This window comes from Nyctereutes procyonoides, unplaced genomic scaffold, assembly GCF_905146905.1.
Source record: "Nyctereutes procyonoides isolate TBG_1078 unplaced genomic scaffold, NYPRO_anot_genome, whole genome shotgun sequence".
NCBI lineage: Eukaryota > Metazoa > Chordata > Mammalia > Carnivora > Canidae > Nyctereutes > Nyctereutes procyonoides.
The window spans coordinates 32,880,521-32,897,566 of record NW_026575042.1 but is presented as its reverse complement, the minus strand read 5'-3'; the positions used below and the strand labels follow the sequence as shown (position 1 = coordinate 32,897,566).

The following is a 17,046-nucleotide window of genomic DNA, read 5'->3' as shown; positions in this document are numbered from 1 at the left end:
ACTGCCTCTCTGTTGGTATTTCTTATCCTGCCCTCCTTGCCATCTTTCATGACATCAAAAAGCTTAGATTCAGACAGGTTTTTTAATCCCTCAGAGTTCAAGAATTCATACTACTGATCTCCATCATGCATCCTACCTCTTTTGACTTATTTTCAAGACTTTCAACATCCATTCCCATCCACCTACAACCTTATTTTGTGCTACTGTTCTGCACCAAACTTTTGCTTATATCCCATCAACCTAATCTCAAAGATTGTCAACACATAGTACTTGTTCTTGATTCTACACTTCCTCTGTACTTGGAGATTATTCTCCCATCATATTTTTTCTTACTACCTAAGAGAGAGAAACAACCTTTATTACTGCCCTTGATCCTATCCTCTCAGATACTACCACATGCAGAGTCCTCTCGTCACCAAGTGAATAGAATTTAATCATCCTCTTTAAAAAAACAAAACAAAACAAAACAAAAAAGCTTTTAAACCATATTGTAGTTGCTTTCTAAAAAGGTTCAATCAATCTACTCAATAAATGAGTGCCTACTTGTGCCAGGCACTTGTTAAGTGATAAGGATACAGCAGTGAATAAAATATAGTCCCTGTTCTTATGGAGCTGATAATCTGGTAGTAAAATGAAAAACAAGATGCATGTAAACATTTAACTTAGATGGTGACATAAGCTCTAGAAAAGTCAAACAGGGCAGGGATTCAGAAAGAATGAGAGGAGCTGTGTTATAAAGGGTAGTCAGGGAAGATCTTACTGATATATGAGCAGAGACTTGAAAGAAGAAAAGGAACAGGCTGTGGACGTATTTTGGGCAAAATCATCTCGGGCATAATAACCATAAGTGCAAAGGCCCTGAGGTGGGAGTATGCTTGAGGAGGCTACAGTGATTAGAACAGACAAAGCAAGTGGGATAGTGTGGGAGGTGAGGTCAGAAAGAAAAGGCAGAAGTCTAAATCATGCAGGATCTGCTGCATGAGCTGGGAAACAACTGATGGCTACTGAGCAGGGGAATGACATGATGATCAGACTTAAATTTTAAATTGGTAATTCTGGCTGCTGTGTTCAGAGGAAACTATGAAGGAGCAAGATAAAAAGCAGGGAAGAAAATTAGGGGCTATTGCAATAAATCAGGCAAGAAGGCCTGGGGGCTTGGACCAGGATATAGTGTAATAGTGGAGAAGTTTAGAGCCAAGAGGATTTGTTGAAGGATAGATGTGCGATATTACCAAATCAAGAATGATGCAGTAAAGCAATGAAAGGATCCTTCAGAAGATGACTGAAACGAGAGGAGAGCATCAATTTCACTAAATTTCGATGGCAGTGAGATTTTAATTTTTTTTTAATTTTTATTTATTTATGACAGTCACACAGATAGAGAGAGAGAGGCAGAGACACAGGCAGAGGGAGAAGCAGGCTCCATGCTCCGGGAGCCCGACATGGGATTCGATCCCGGGTCTCCAGGATTGCGCCCTGGGCCAAAGGCAGGCGCTAAACCGCTGCGCCACCCAGGGATCCCTCCAAATGTTCTTTGATGGTCTTCCAGATGAATTTTTGAATAGTCAAGTTTTAAGAAAAATTTTATTGGAATTTGATTCCAATTGCAACGCACTTAGGAATTATTTTGAAGCACTGATATCATTATAATATTCAGATTTTCTACCCAGGAAAATAGTAAATCTTAATTCCAATATTCCTGTATTTCTCTCTTTGTGGTTTTCCTCAGGTGGGTCACTCCCTCATTGTTCTTGTCCTTCAGTGTCCTAACTTTGTTGCTACATGAATGGATCTGGAGCTACTGTGTCATGCTCTACTTCCTCGCCTTCAAATCTCAGATGGTGGCTCATATAAGACTATAAAACTAGATCTCACTAAGGATAAAACTGAAGCAGAAAGAAGTTTCATACTAAAGGAAGTGCCCAGTAATTTGGAACTGAAAATGCAAAGGAGCCAAAGAGGAATTTGTTGGTATGGGACAAAATACTGGAACATGGCAATAGAAAGAATTACCTTTCCAAAAGATGCACAAGAGACAGGGAAGAAATAGCACCAAACATGAAAAACTATACACCTTTTCAGAAATCCAAAATTTGGAAGAGCTTTTGGGTAAGGATAGAAGGAAAGAAAAATAAAGGATATTTCTAAGAAAGTACATGAGTATAACTATGTGAGGGATATTAGGACTATATACTAATCCAGTTGTTAATAGAGGTGATAAAACTGGTGCAAAGGCAAAATACATGAGTGTTAGAAAATTTAAATATTCAGACACATATGAAAACGTGATAAACTCCTAAATTAACATAAAGACTATTTTTTTAACATAAAGACTATTTTATTTCTCTGAAATTTGAGAAATTATAAAGGAATTCTCTAAGCTTGGATATAACCAAAACAACTAATTTATAAGGTAACATGACAAAAAATACAAGTATTCATATGATACTAGAATTTGAAATAGTTATGAAAGAGAGAACATTGGCCAAAGTCAGACATATGCTTTTAGACCAGGGCTGACCTATAAAACATTCTGTGTTGATGGAAATATTCTATATGTGTTCTGATATGGCTACCATTAGCCACATGGGGCTACTGAGCACTTTAGCTGTGGCTAGTGCAACTGAAAAGCTGAATTTTAATTTTATTTTAAAAGTTTAATTTTGGAATTATTTTAGATGCACATAGAAGTTGTAAAACTAGTACAGAGACCATCTGTGTACTCTTCCCCTAATTTCCTCCAAAGATAACATCTTATATCAATGGGATGCCTGGGTGGCTCAGTGGTTGAGTGTCTGCCTTTGGCTCAGGGTGTGATCCCACGGTCCGGGATGGAGTTCCACATCAGGCTCCCTTCGAGGAGAATGAGCCACCTGGGCTGCCCATGATTTGAGTTTTTTATAAACATGCCGAAGAAACCAAGGTTACTTCCCTGGTATTTGGTTCAGAACTGTGAGTGTCAAATTCTGCCTTTTTAATTTAGACCATGATTAACTGATGCCCAGTTGTTCTGGAATCCTAGACATGGAATCTAATCCAACTAGTCTCAATCAGAGATAGATCATAATCTGTCTAATTCAGAACCCCCATGCTATCTTGTGTTTCTAAGATAAGGCAGGCTACATGGGTTTGAATCCCTACCCTGCCACTTACAGCTGTGTGGCCTTACATAAGTTGGTTAACTCTGTCAGCCTGTTTCACCTGTAAAACATAGATAATAACACTACCCATTTCATGAGAATTAAGTGAACATGTCAAATGCTTAAAACACAAGAAAGGCTCAATCACTGTTAGCTGTTATTGGTATAATTCACTCATCAAACAATTTCTGCTCTGAACCAGGCCCATAATAATTCATTATTATGGCCCCGAGTGTACCTACTATTTGAGGACAATGAGAGAAGCAAGCACAGTGGGAATCAGGAGCACTAGGGTAGAGCTTCTATTTTTCCTCATTTGCTCTTACAATTAATATACATTCTTTTCAGAAAAATTAGAAAATGTTCTTAAGTAAAAAACATTTTAATTATCTGTATCATCATTCAGAAATAACCAGTTAATATTTTTATGGATATGTATCCTGACATTTTCTTATGAAAATTTATAAATGTATATATTTTTTTAAAAAAAGTTTAACCATACTATGGTTAAAATTTACTTCAAACTAGCAATAAATATCTCATGAATATAATTCCATGTCAGGAAAGATCTAGATCATTTATTTTTTAGATTTATTTGAGAGAGAGACCATAAGCACACAGGAGTGGGAGGGGCAGAGGAAGAGGGGGAGAGAACCTGAAGCATGCTCCATGCTGAGCGCAGAGCCTGACCAGGGCTTGATCTCACCACCATGAGTTCACAATCTGAGCCAAAACCAAGAGTTGGACACTTAACTGACTGTGACACCCAGGTGCTCAGATCTAGATCATTTTAATGAACATACAATATTTTACCATAAGGATAAAATAATTCAGCCATCTACCACTGCTACACAGGTTATTCACTATGTTTTTGTTTTACAATAAACAATGATAAACATTCTTATACATATTACACAGATGTCTAGTTATTTTCTTAGGATATGTTTCAAGTAGTAGAATGCTGAGTCAAAAGGAGTGTGTATATGTATGCATACACATTTTTTATTTTTATTTTTTAAAGATTTTATCCATTTATTCATGAGACACACAGACAGAGGCAGAGACACAGAGAGAGAAGCAGGCCCCATGCAGGGAGCATGACATGGGATTCGATCCCGGGATGCCAGGATCACGCTCTGAGCCAAAGGCAGGCGTTAAATTGCTGAGCCACCCAGGGATCCCCCTGCATACACATTTTAAGGGTTCTTTGATATATAAGGTCAGTCTTTCCTCCAGATAATGATAAATTTCTACTTCCAACATCAGGATGCAATCAGACCCATTTCTCCATTTTCTCCTTGAGTGATACCACCCTTTAAATCTTTGCTAATTTGATAGATGAAAAAAGGAAGTGCATTATTTTAGATTGTGCCTAAACATGTTTATTTACTTCATAGACATTTTGTTTTCATTTGTGAAGGCTTTCTTCATACCCTTGGCCCATTTTGAAAGAGAGCATCCAAATTAGACTAAAGAGTTAGGAAAGACTTCCCAAAGTACAGAAGTATGTACCTAGGTTTGAAGGACCAATGAAAATTAGACAGAAAGGAAGGGAAGAATACTCTAGGCAGAGGGGAACACATAGGTGAAGACTCAGAGGCCTAACATGGTACAGGTGAGTTCAGAACTATAAGCAGTTTCAGCTGATTTCACTGGGGGGTGTAGAAAGCAAAAGGAGAGGAAACCAAGAGAGCAGCAGGAACTAGACCATGGACTTGCTTGTGTGCGAAATTAGGAGCCTGGACTTAATTCTGAAAACTATAGGTAAAACAAAGACCTTTTAGGCTAGGGAGTAACAGGATGAAATTTACATTTTAGAAAGATCATTCCAGCAGCTGAGTAGAGGTATGGAAGTTAACTGGGAGACTACTGTTATAATCTATGCAAGAAATGGCGAGAACCAAAACCGAGTAGGTGGCAGTGGTTAACAAAGAGGAGGGCACTGATAAGAGAGTCAAAGAGGAAGAAATCACAGAACAGGAGAGAGTGAGAGGGAGGAATCTTGGGTTTCAGGCTTGGGTTCTGGGGGACTACTGTTGGTACTCCCAACACAGATTTTTTGTTTTTGTTTTAAGGGAAGTGGTCATACAAAACAGAGTGTTATTCTGGATGTGTTATTTGAAGAGATACCTGTGGAATATGCAAGTGATGATGACTGGATCAAATGTGAATACAAACACCTGGAGGTCGGCAGAAAGAACTGGGTAGGCGATGCAGCCCTGAGGTTACTTAAGGTGAGTGCACAAAACGAGAAGAGCTCTAGCCTGAGGACAGAGCTGAGCTCGCTGGCATTTCTGGAACAGAATTCTTAGAGGGAACCTAAGAAGGAAGAGCCAAAAAGGTAACACGGAAACCAGGAGAAAGCAGTTTCACAGAGGTTGAAGGAGAGACTCAAAATGGAGGTCACTAATATTGGATACTGCTGAGAGGTGAAGGCAAAACAGAGAGTACCCATTGGATTTGCTAACATGAAGGTCATGGATAACCTTACCAAGTGGAATTTCAAAGAAATCCCAAAATATGGAATAGTCCCAAACACAATGCATGCACAAGAGTGATTAAAAATAGCTGTCAACATTAAGTTCTAAAAGAACTCCCTTGGGGATTCCTGGGTGGCTCAGTGGTTTAGCGCCCACCTTCAGCCCGGGGCATAATCCTGCAATTCCAGGATCAAGTCCCACCATCAGGCTCCCTGCACAGAGCCTGCTTCTCCCTCTGCCTGTGTCTCTGCCTCTCTCTGTGTCTGTGTCTCATAAAAAAAAATAAAAGAACTCCTTTAATAAGTTTTTTAAAAAGTGTTAAATGATAAGAAAATCAAATCATAGTTTGAATTTCTTCTGTCTTACTGGCACATGAGTATCTCACCATTTTTTTTCACCATTTTTTTTCAAGATTTATTTGTTTATTTATTCATGAGAATACACAGAGAGAGGCAGAGACACAGGCAGAGGGAGAAGCAGGCGCCATGCAGGGAGCCTGACGTGGGACTTGATCCCGGGTCTCCATGATCGTGCCCTGGGCTGAAGGCAGCGCTAAACCGCTGAGCCACCTGGGCTGCCCTCTCACCTTTTTTTTTTTTTTTTTTAAATTCATTTCAGGGAGAGGGAGAGAATGAGCAGGTAGTAGGGTTAGAGGGAGAGGGAGAAGCAGACTCTCCGCTGAGTGAGTGCCTGGGGATTGTGGGGTACAATCCCAGGACCCCGGGATCATGACCTGAGCCAAAGGCAGATGCTTAACTGATTGAGCCACCCAGGCGTCCCTCACTATCTTTGATTTGATGAAATATGTAGTACAATTTTTCAGTCTAAACATCTGTTGTGTTAGAGGTAAAGAGCAGAATATAATAGATTTCTCAGGAAATTACAGTTAATTATTCTGCATATTTACATTTATTCCACCTGCTTGCCCACCTCCCAGGTCTTTTGTGTCTCCTGGTTCTTTCATCCCTAAAAACTGCCTAAATGGTTCATATAAAACTTCAGAGCTCATTCAGCACTTACTATTTCTTTCACTTTGAGCAGTTTACAATTAGTCTAACAAGTATTTTCCAGTGGCTCCAGGTAGTCCTCCATAGAAAACTGCTATATGGCCATTTCTGATGAAGTGGATTTGTGAAACTAAGGTACAAAAACAGCAGACAAGAAAAGTTAGGGGAGAGACAAATGGATTTTGAAAGATAAGAGCCTTACCAAGTGAAGAAGAGATTAAACTATACCTTATAAGCAAAAAAGAATTCTACAAGGGCACAAAGATATGGCAAGGGCTTGTGTGTTTGGAGAATTATAAGAGTTTGATATTGCTGAAGTTAAAAATGTACAGGATGGAGTTCACAGTTTTAAGGTATCCTCCACACATTAACAATAAAAATAGGAATCTAAACTCCATATTCCAAGAACCTAAGAGACACCTGTAACCCTAAATCACTATATATAAAGATAGAAAACAGAAACAGGAATGAAAAATGACTTATTAGAATAGAGGAGGAAGGCATACTAATGGCAAGCAAACCAATTCATCCTACATAACCCCCCAAAAGGCCTACGTTTGGAAATGGGCTAGGACAGGGGACTGAATACAGGGAGATTATTTGAAAGTCTTCAAAGGAGTAGACCTCTCTACTTGCACTCGACAAACTCAGAAAATCATCTCTCCTTCACCGTGCTGAAGAGAGGAAGTTTACTTGCTGGTGAAAAAAAATTGAGCCAGAAAAGCATCAAAATCAGAGGCAGATAGAAAGGTGGTAAAGGAATGGAATTTGAGTAAAAGTCTACATTCTGAATAAGCCCACTTTCCCCAGCCCAGGTCCAGGTCACTAAAAACCAGGCTGATTACCTCTAGCTCCTATCCCCCAATGTGGATTAAAGAATCCTTTACTAGAGATTAGAAATCCCATCTAACCACATGATCCTCCTACAGTGAAACTCACTAATTGACAAATGCTACCTATAAACGGAGAGCTTCCTTTTTTAAAAAAATTTATTTTTTTAAACGGAGAGCTTCCTCTCAGCTTTTTAGAGCCTCATTTTTATTTTAAAGATTTTATTTATTAATGAGAAAGAGTGAGTGCACGAGCATAAGTGGGGATGGGGGCATGGTGGGGCAGCGGGAGAGGGAGAAGCAAACTTGTTGCTGAGCAGGGAGCCTGGATCCTAGGACCCTGGGATCATGATCCCAGTGGAAGGCAGATGCTTAACTGATTGAGCCACCCAGGTGTCCTCACTTTTATTTTAAATCAACTTTATTTGAGTGCCTGGTGGCTCCACTGGTTAAGTGACTGACTCTTGATTTCAGCTCAGGTCATGATCTCAGGATCCTGGTATTGAGCCTGGAGTCAGGCTCACCACTCAGCAGGGAGTCTGCTGCTCTCAGCCCTACCCGCCATTCCCCACCCCACTTGAGTGCATGCATGCAAAAGTGCATGCTCTAATACATACATGAATCTCAAGAAAAAAAGATTTACATCAACTTTATTGATGTGTAAGTTACATATAGTAAAAATGTACATATTAAGTGTACAATTCAGTGAGATTTAAGAACCATGTAACTTCTGCCCTAAAAAAGGCAGAACATTTAGGACACCCTAAAACTATCCCTGTGCTCTTTCCCAGTCAATTCCCCTAATCTGCAGTATCTGATAACCACTGATCTGATTCCCATCACTATTTAGTTTTGCCAGTTCTAGATCTTCATATGAATGTAATCATACAATATACATACTTTTGAGTTTGGTTTCTCTCACTGAGCACAATGGCTTTGAGATTCATCCATGTTATTGCATGTATTAGTTGTATATTCCTTTTTACTGCTCAGTAGGTATTTTACTATATGAATGTATCAAAATTTATCTTCTCTGTTCACCAGTTGATGGATATTTGAGTCATTTCTGGTTTGGGCTATTACGAATTAAAGCGACTATAAACATTCAAGTAAAAATCTCTGTGGAGGGATGCTAGAGTGGCTCAGCGATTGAGAGCCTGCCTTTGGCTCAGGGCATGATCCTGGGGTCCAGGATCGAGTCCCACACGGGGTTCCTTGTGCAGAGCCTGCTTCTCCCTCTGGTTGTGTCTCTGCCTTATTCTCTGTGTCTCTCATGAATAAGTAAATAAAATCTTAAAAAAAAAAATCTCTGTGGATATGTATTCTTTTTTTTTTTTCTGTATAATTAATGGAATTACTGAGTCATGGCAAGTGTATGTTTAATTTTATAAAAACATGCAGAATTGTTTCCCAAAGTGGCTCTACCATTTCACATTCCCATCACCTGAGAGCTGTAGTGGCTCTATATTCTTTTGGATACTTGTCGGTTACTTTACTTTTACCCATTTTAGTGAGTATGAAGTGGTATCTCACTGTGGATTTAATTTGGATTTCCCTGATGACTAATGATATTGAACATTTTTCATATGCTTTTTAACAATTGATACAGATCTTTTATGAAGTGTTTACTCAACTCTTTCAGGTTGTCTTTGATTACTGAGTTCTAAAAAGTTCATTTGTGTATTTTAGCTATAAATATTACCTCCTGGTCTTTGAGTTTCCTTCCATTTTCTTGGCAGTAGCTTTAAAACTGGGAGGTCTTATTCCTATTACTTTTAAATTTTTAATAAGCCTAATTTTTAATAATCTAATGAATCAGATTTTTCTTCTGTAGTTAATAGGCTGAATTTGAAGATCTCTCAGCACCATGTTGGAGCCTTTGTTGGAGCCTTTGTTGAAAAACCTGTTGGAGCCTTTGTTGAAAAACAAATAACCATATATATATGGGTTTATTTCTGGATTCCATACTCTTTATATACACCACTACCATTCTGGCTTAATTACTGTATTTTATGGTAAGTCTTAAAATACCTTTGACCCTTAAACAACATGGGTTTAATCTATGTGGGTCCGCTTAATATGCAAATATATTTTAACAGATTTTATTTTTATTTATTCAGAGAGACAGAGAGAGGCAGAGAGAGAGCGTGCACACACGTGAATGAGGGAGGGAAAGAGAATCTCCAGCAAACTCCCCACTGAGCACAAAGCCCGACACACAGGGCTCAATCCCACAACCTGAGATCCTGACCTGAGTCAAAATCAAGAATTGGACACTTAACCAACTGAGTCACCCAGGTGCCCCTGCAGATATTTTCCAAAAAATATAATGGAAAAATTTTGGTGATTTGTGACAATTTGAAAACCTTCAATGATGAACCATGTAGCCTAGAAATACTGAAAAAACTAAGGAAAAGGTATGTCATGAATGCATAAAATATACGTAGATACATATGTAGCCTACTTTATCATTTACTACTATAAAACATACACAAATTATAAAACATTACAATTTAGCAAAACTTACACAAACCATAGTGATGCCATTCCTAGTCAAGAGAAATACAACAAATGTAAACATGCAGTATTAAATCATAACTGTATAAAATTAACTATAGTACATACTATACTACTGTAATAATTTTGTAGTCACCTCCTGATGCTATTGCAATGAGTTCAAGTGTTATAAGTATCCACTTGAAATACCACGTGATGCTAATCTTCTCCATGAGAGTAGTTCCTCTCTCAAGTAAATTGCATACTGCAGTAAAAAGTGATTATCTATTGGCTCTTCGCTATTAACAGTTCTGGAGAGTAAAAGTTATACTCAGATTTTCGACTATGTGGTGTGTTGGTGCCCCTACTCCCAATGCTCTTCTAGGGTCAACTGTAGTAAATGTAAATCCTCCAATTTTTTTCTTTCTCAGAATTGTTTTGGCTACTCTACGTCCTTTGCACTTCCATGTCAGTTTTGCAATCAACTAGCCAATCTTCACAAAGAAAATCTGTTGGGATTCTGATTGAAATTTCATTGAATCTAAATTTCCATTTGTTAACACTCAAAGAACAAATAATCCAGTCAAGAAACGGGCAGAAGACATAAATAGATATTTCTTCAAAGAAGACATACAAATGGCTAACAGACATGAAAAATGCTCAGTATCACTCAGCATCAGGGAAGTACAGATCAAAACCATGATGAGATACCACTTCACATCAGTCAGAATAGTTAAAATTAACAAGTCAGAAATAACAAATGTTGGCAAGGAAGCAGATAAAGGGGGGAACCCTCTTACACTGCCGGTGGGAATGCAAGCTGGTGCAGCTACTCTGGAAAACAGTATGGAGGTTCCTCAAAAAGTTGAAAATAGAGCTACCCTATGACCCAGCAATTTCACTACTGCGTATTTATCCCAAAGAGAGAAATGTGATCTGAAGGGGCACCTGCATCCCAATGTTTATAGCAGCAATATCCACAATAGCCAAACTACGGAAAGAGCCCAGATGTCTATCAACAGATGAATGGATAAGGAAGATGTGGTATACACACAAACACACACACAGAGAGAGATGGAATACTGCTCAGCCATCAAAAAAAAAAAAAAAAAAAAGAAATCTTGCCATTTGCAATGATGTAAATGGAACTATAGGGTATTATATGAAGTGAAATAAGTCAATCAGAGAAATTATCAAATGAGCTCACTCATGTGGAATTTAAGAAACAAAATAAAAGGATCATAGGGGAAGAGAGGGAAAAATTGACAAAATCAGAAAGGGAGACAAACTATAAGAGATTCTTAATCATAGGAAATAAACTGAGGGTTGCTGGAGGGGAAGGGGGCGAAGGAATGGGGTCATTGGGTGATGGACATTAAGGAGGGCACATGATATAATGAGCACTGGGTATTATATAAGACTAAGACCTCTACCTCTGAAACTAATAATACATTATATGTTAATTAATTGAATTTAAATTAAAAATTAAAAAAAAATAAATTTCTGCTTGTTGACAACAATATCAAGTCTCCAATCTACGTAATCTATGGACATAACACAGCTTTCCATTTATTTAGATGCTCTTTAATTTCCTTCAGCAATGTTAATGGACGTTTCATTAAATTTATTCCCAAGTAATGCATGTTTTTTGGTGCTAATGCAAATGATACTATTATTTTAATTACATTTTCCATTTGTTTGTTGCTAGTAGGTAGAAACATAGTTGATTTATGTATACTGATCTTGTCACTTTCCACTTTATTAAATCCACTTATAGCATTTTAGGGGTAAATTCCTTAGGATTTTCTATATAGACAATCATATTGTCTGAGAATATAGAGAGATTGTTTTATTTTTTCCTTTCCAATATTTACTGCCTTACTGCCTACTACACTAGCTAGGATCTCCAGAACAATATTGAATAGAAGTGGTTGGTTCAGAAATCCTTGCCTTATACCTATCTTAGGGAAAAGTATTCTATCTTTCACCATTAAGTGTGATGATAGCTGCAGGTTTTTTGATACTCTATCAGATTGAAAAGCTTTCTTCCATTATTAGTTTGTTGAGGGTTTAAAAAAAAAATCTCATGGTTAATTTGATCACATACTTATTCTGTATTTATTGAGATGACCACATAACTTTTATCCTTAACTTTATTAATTTGGTGAAAAGGGGGTGAGGAACTAAAACTTATATTAGGAAGGAAAGATATAATGTTTAAAATAAATGAATGATGACTATGCAAAATATGCATTATAAATATGGAGGCAAATAATGAAAGAAATAATTTTTAAAAATTCACATCTCTGAGGAGCAAGCCAACTTGGGAGTGGAAACTGATATTTTTTAGAAGTCTTTCAAGCAATGACATATTAATATAAGAATATGTAATATTTTGATGCCTGGGTGGCTCAGCGGTTGAGCTTGTGCCCTTGTCTCAGGGTGTGATAGTCCCGGGATCGAGTCCCACATCAGGCTCCCCATGGGGAGCTTGCTTCTCCCTCTGCCTATGTCTCTGCCTCTGTCTCTCATAAATAAATACAAAATCTTAAAAGAAAAGAGTATGTAGTATTTGATGACAAATATTTAAAATTAAAACAGGTTTCAGAGAGATGTGAAGATGAGGATGAGGCTGGGGTGATTATTGTGTGCCAAGGCTGGGGGAGTAAGGGCATAGGAGAGATAAGTGCAGCTTCAAGCATGGGTTTTTTTCGTGGGGAATCCAGAAAGTATTTCCCATGCAGATGGATATACTAGGCAGGGAAGATATAGGAGTGGAAATAAAGACTTGGGAATAAGCACCAGATTTTGTTGTTTTAAAGCTACAGAAGTACTGAAAACTGATTATGCAGAGGGTGAGAAAAGGGTCAAGGGCAAAGCTCTGAGGAAGGCTGCCATGTATGGTGCAGGGGGAGGAGAAGGATGCAAGGAAGGAGACAGAGGGCAGGAAGAAAACCAGTCCAGAAAACATAGAAGTCAAGGGAGAAAAGTATTTCATTCTTCCAACACGCTGAATTCCAAAGATTTTATGTACCAACAAACAGAGCTATACTTTTCTTTCATATGCGTTTCTCCATAATTTCATACAGAAAGTTGGGAAGTTAAAACCTTAAACAACATACATGTAATGACAGAAAAAAAGAGAAGGGTGTTACACATATTTTTAATGTTGCTATTTATGTGTTCTATTTCAGGAAACATCTGCAGCAAAGTATAAGATACAGAACTTCCACTGCTTATCTCAACTGCTGAAGGGTTCAAGAAGAAAATGAGCAACAGAAATCACAGACACAAAAGAAAACTGGCTGTATATCCATGTCACTTAGATGGGACATGTGAAGAGGTAAAAAAAGGAAAAAAGATAGAAAAATGCCTAACAACTTCTTTAACAGAGTACACAAGGTGTGATGATTCAGAAGTAATGAGTCATTTAGAAATAATAAAACTATCAGTTTGCCTGGAAAACACAGGCACTCTTTGGTGGATGACTCAGTATGGAAATTGATCCCAAGAGAACAATTTACAGGCAGACAAAAACATATACCATTGAACTACTTTACTTGCAGGATAAAAAAGGAGACCTGGACTATTTTATTTGTTGTGTTCACTTCAAAAACAGGTGAGAAAATAAATTAAGAAATCTCTTAGAAGGGAATATTTTTCTATGCTCAAAGAAACTGTATATATGAATATGAAAGAACAAATTAAAGCTTTAGATTTAGGGCTAATGTCTGAAATAATTAGACTAAAAGATAAGAACATCTCAGCAGCAGGCCTAAATTGAGCAGCTGGGAATTAGAAAGTGCTTTAAAATTTACCTTTATTTTTACTCCAGTGGAGGAAAGGAAATGTGGCTGAGAGGAAAAGTGCCAGGTGGGGGGATCAGGAGCTCCTCATCCCAACTTTGCTTTGTACTGAGCAGCTCAGTAAGTTGGTCAGGTTGCTTCCTTTGAATTTCTCTTCAAAAAAACGGGACAAAAGCTGGCGCTTGGGTCTAGGGAATGTGAGAAAAAAACAAAATTTTTTTCCTGTTTTGAATTAGGAAGTAGTTATAGTTTATTAAAAAGCTATTTTCTATTATTTGATGTAGGGTTGATGTAGGAAGAAGCAAGGAGAACTGGCTACTAATTTTTAATGTGTGTAATTTGCAAAGCTAATGATTTTCCCAAGTAGTGGCTCTGAAAGGAAAATTTAAAGGCTAAAGTTTTACCATTTTATAATTTTTAAACATTCTCTATTATATATTCTAAAACATCACTATCAAATCACACCCTACAGATAAAAATCAAATAATATCCTACAGATAAAAATCATGTGACACTTTAGAAGAACATATATTCAACCACAATTTCAGAGCCAGGTACTCTTCAAGATGAGGGAACTAAGAATTCAGTGCTTTCACCTCAAATAGCTTATAATAGTAGACAGGAAAAGAAGAAACATAACCTTTACATCAAGGAAGGTATTCCAGAGAGGCAGACTGCCAAGCACAGTCCTAGAGCAGAGCAGAAGTAGCTGGCTCCAGGAAGAAAGGGAAAAATGCCCTGTGGATAAAGGGAGCAAGGCAGGAAGAGCATGTGATGTGTGAGGAGTCACCAGGAATCTGGTATTATTTCAAGGTCAAGTTTGAAGAGAGGCTTCAAGGCACCAGGGATGAAGGGGTGGGGTAGAGGCAATTTGAGAGATTGAAGAGAACGAAGGGACAAAGTCAGATTTACATGGTAGGCCTGTCACTGGGTGAAGCCAGACCAAAGCTAGGCAGATGAGGTAGGTGGCCTCTGCAGAGCTCAGAACAGAAATCAGTGAGGCTACAAATGGAAAGCAGCTCTGAAGGTTAAGTGACTAGCCCATGATTACAAATCTATAAGCAGGATCTGAATGTAAGTTTTTTATCTTTAAATCCCATGCTTTTCTACATCCCTGTACAAGCACAAATTCTAGTGAAAGTTGACAACAGATCTCAAATTCATTTTTAATAAGTAAATTATGGAGCTTAAGAGACTTTGTTCATTAACGCATTTAAGTATGCTAAATGTTCAGGGCATTACAGAAAAACAAAGCTCTTGTCTTATATGAACTTATGGAATAAAAGAAAGGAGATAAAAAGACTAGATCAATTTATTCAGTGGGTATTTATTGAGGCACTCCTGGACCCTGATGAAGGTCACATGCCAGTGATAGTTCCTTATGAACATAATTTTTACATCTCCCTTTCCTTCTCTGACAAGCTAATTTTTGTACAAGTGAGCAAAGAGGCTCTTCAGAGCCAAGTGGGCAATTCTAGAAGAGGACCAGGAATATAGAGTAAAATAAATAGAAGCATGGACTGGGGGAAACTTTGCTTGAATGGGATGCTAAGAGAACAAGAAAAAATCCCAGAGGATGGCATGGTTGGAAGAAAGCTGGGGAGGGGCCAGGAATTGCCTTCAGTGCAATTTGGATTTGACAGATCAAGGTTGTTGCTTACTTTTTTAACAACAGTTTTAATATTTATAAAAATAATGACTATAGAAATAAAACATAGCTGCTGCGAAAAGAGTGCATGCAATTAACACAAAGAGTTAAAAAAAAAAGCGCCTCATACCTAGAGAGGGTATCAATGTGAACATTTTTATAACTGTCCTCTTTTGGCTTTAGACACACATATACAAGTAAACAGACATGAGGATTTTTGTGAATATGTTTTTTTTTTAAGAAATGAAAGTGATACAATTATAGTTTATTACTTATTTTTTCCACTTAATATAGGAAAACATCTTTCCATAAAAACAAAAAGCTACATCATACATCTCATATACACTGTGTGGATATACCAAATTTACTTATTCAATTCTCTACTAAGGCACATTAGGCTATCTGATAAAGTAAGGTACAGAAAGGAAGCAAGCAGGAAACAAAGGATAAAATGGACTTTAGCTGGGGCAGCATTCTGAATATTCCAAAGGTAGAAAGAGATAAGACATATGGGAGCTCATGAGATTTTAGTGTTCCAGACGTAAGATGAATAATGTCTGAATCTGGAATTCTTTGTGGATGAAAAATTTCCAAAAGGGGAACAACCAAAAAAAAAGAGACTGCAACCCAACACACACTAAAAATGAAGTAATTTCAAATCTTCACATCTGCAGAACAGATAGAATGTCAAAGAAAGCACTCAGACAACTTAAAACAATGGGTGAACTGCCAGGGAAAATCCAGTTGCCGAACTAGTGGTCATCCACAACCACAGCTTTCCAAGGAAGTGACAGAGTCTCCCAAATTGTGCGAATAGGGGGTACAGCAAGCCCTTCTTGTGAGATGCCATGAGCCTCAAGGCATTGTGTATCCTCTCTGGGCCTCCATTTCCTCGTGTTCATGCAGGCTTGTCAGAGTTCCCTCGGAAGCTGCCAATACTAGGCATCTCCCACTGCAACCAGAATAGCTCTGCTTTCATCTGTTTTATATATTGGATCTCCAAAAAATATTTTATTTGAAAAAAAAAAAGAGTTCCACCGCTAAAAAATACACTTAATAATCACAGGATTAAAGAAACATAACATTCAGGGCACTTGGGTGGCACGAATGATTACGTATCTCACTCCCACTCAGTGTGGAGTCCACTGGGGTTTCTCTCTCCTTTTCTCTCTGGCCCTCCCCTTTGCACGTGCGCACTCTCTATCTTAAAAAAAAAAAAAAAAAGAAGAAGAAAAGAAAAAGAAACATTACACCATTCAGATTCTGTATTAATCACAAATTTAAAAATGTAAATTGATAACGGAGGGATGTGAAAGTCACCACCTTAACATGCTAGTCAAACACAGCATCACTAACTGTGGGACAATCAGTATGTACCTCTCTCAATATGATGCAATGAGAAGATCAAAGTACCATTTACACAGTTTTCTTGCCAAAAATATTTACTTTATCCAACCTTTTTGATCTAATGTCCAGTTACAGGAATTATAGGCAGTAGAGAAATATGTTACTACCATGAGGAAACAGAGAAATTCAAGGTATGGATCATTTTAAAAGACAGTTGGTCTGGTCTCTTCAATAAATCAACATCATGGGAGAAAAAGTACATGTGCGGAAATAAATTGGGGGAAAAGGAGGG

At 37.8% G+C, this 17,046-nt stretch overlaps 1 protein-coding gene across 3 annotated transcripts in view; it reads right to left on the bottom strand.

Moving 5' to 3' along the window:
• Nucleotides 1-17,046, bottom strand: part of PPP2R3A (protein phosphatase 2 regulatory subunit B''alpha) — a 186,074-nt gene that overhangs the window by 141,302 nt on the left and 27,726 nt on the right. Inside the window, exon 3 of one of the 3 annotated variants that reach the window (XM_055321224.1) lies at nucleotides 13,772-13,947. The exons of the other annotated variants lie outside the window; for them this stretch is intronic. The gene's annotated coding sequence lies outside the window, so the exon portion shown is untranslated. The remainder of the gene's footprint in view (nucleotides 1-13,771; nucleotides 13,948-17,046) is intronic. 3 annotated transcript variants of the gene reach the window in all.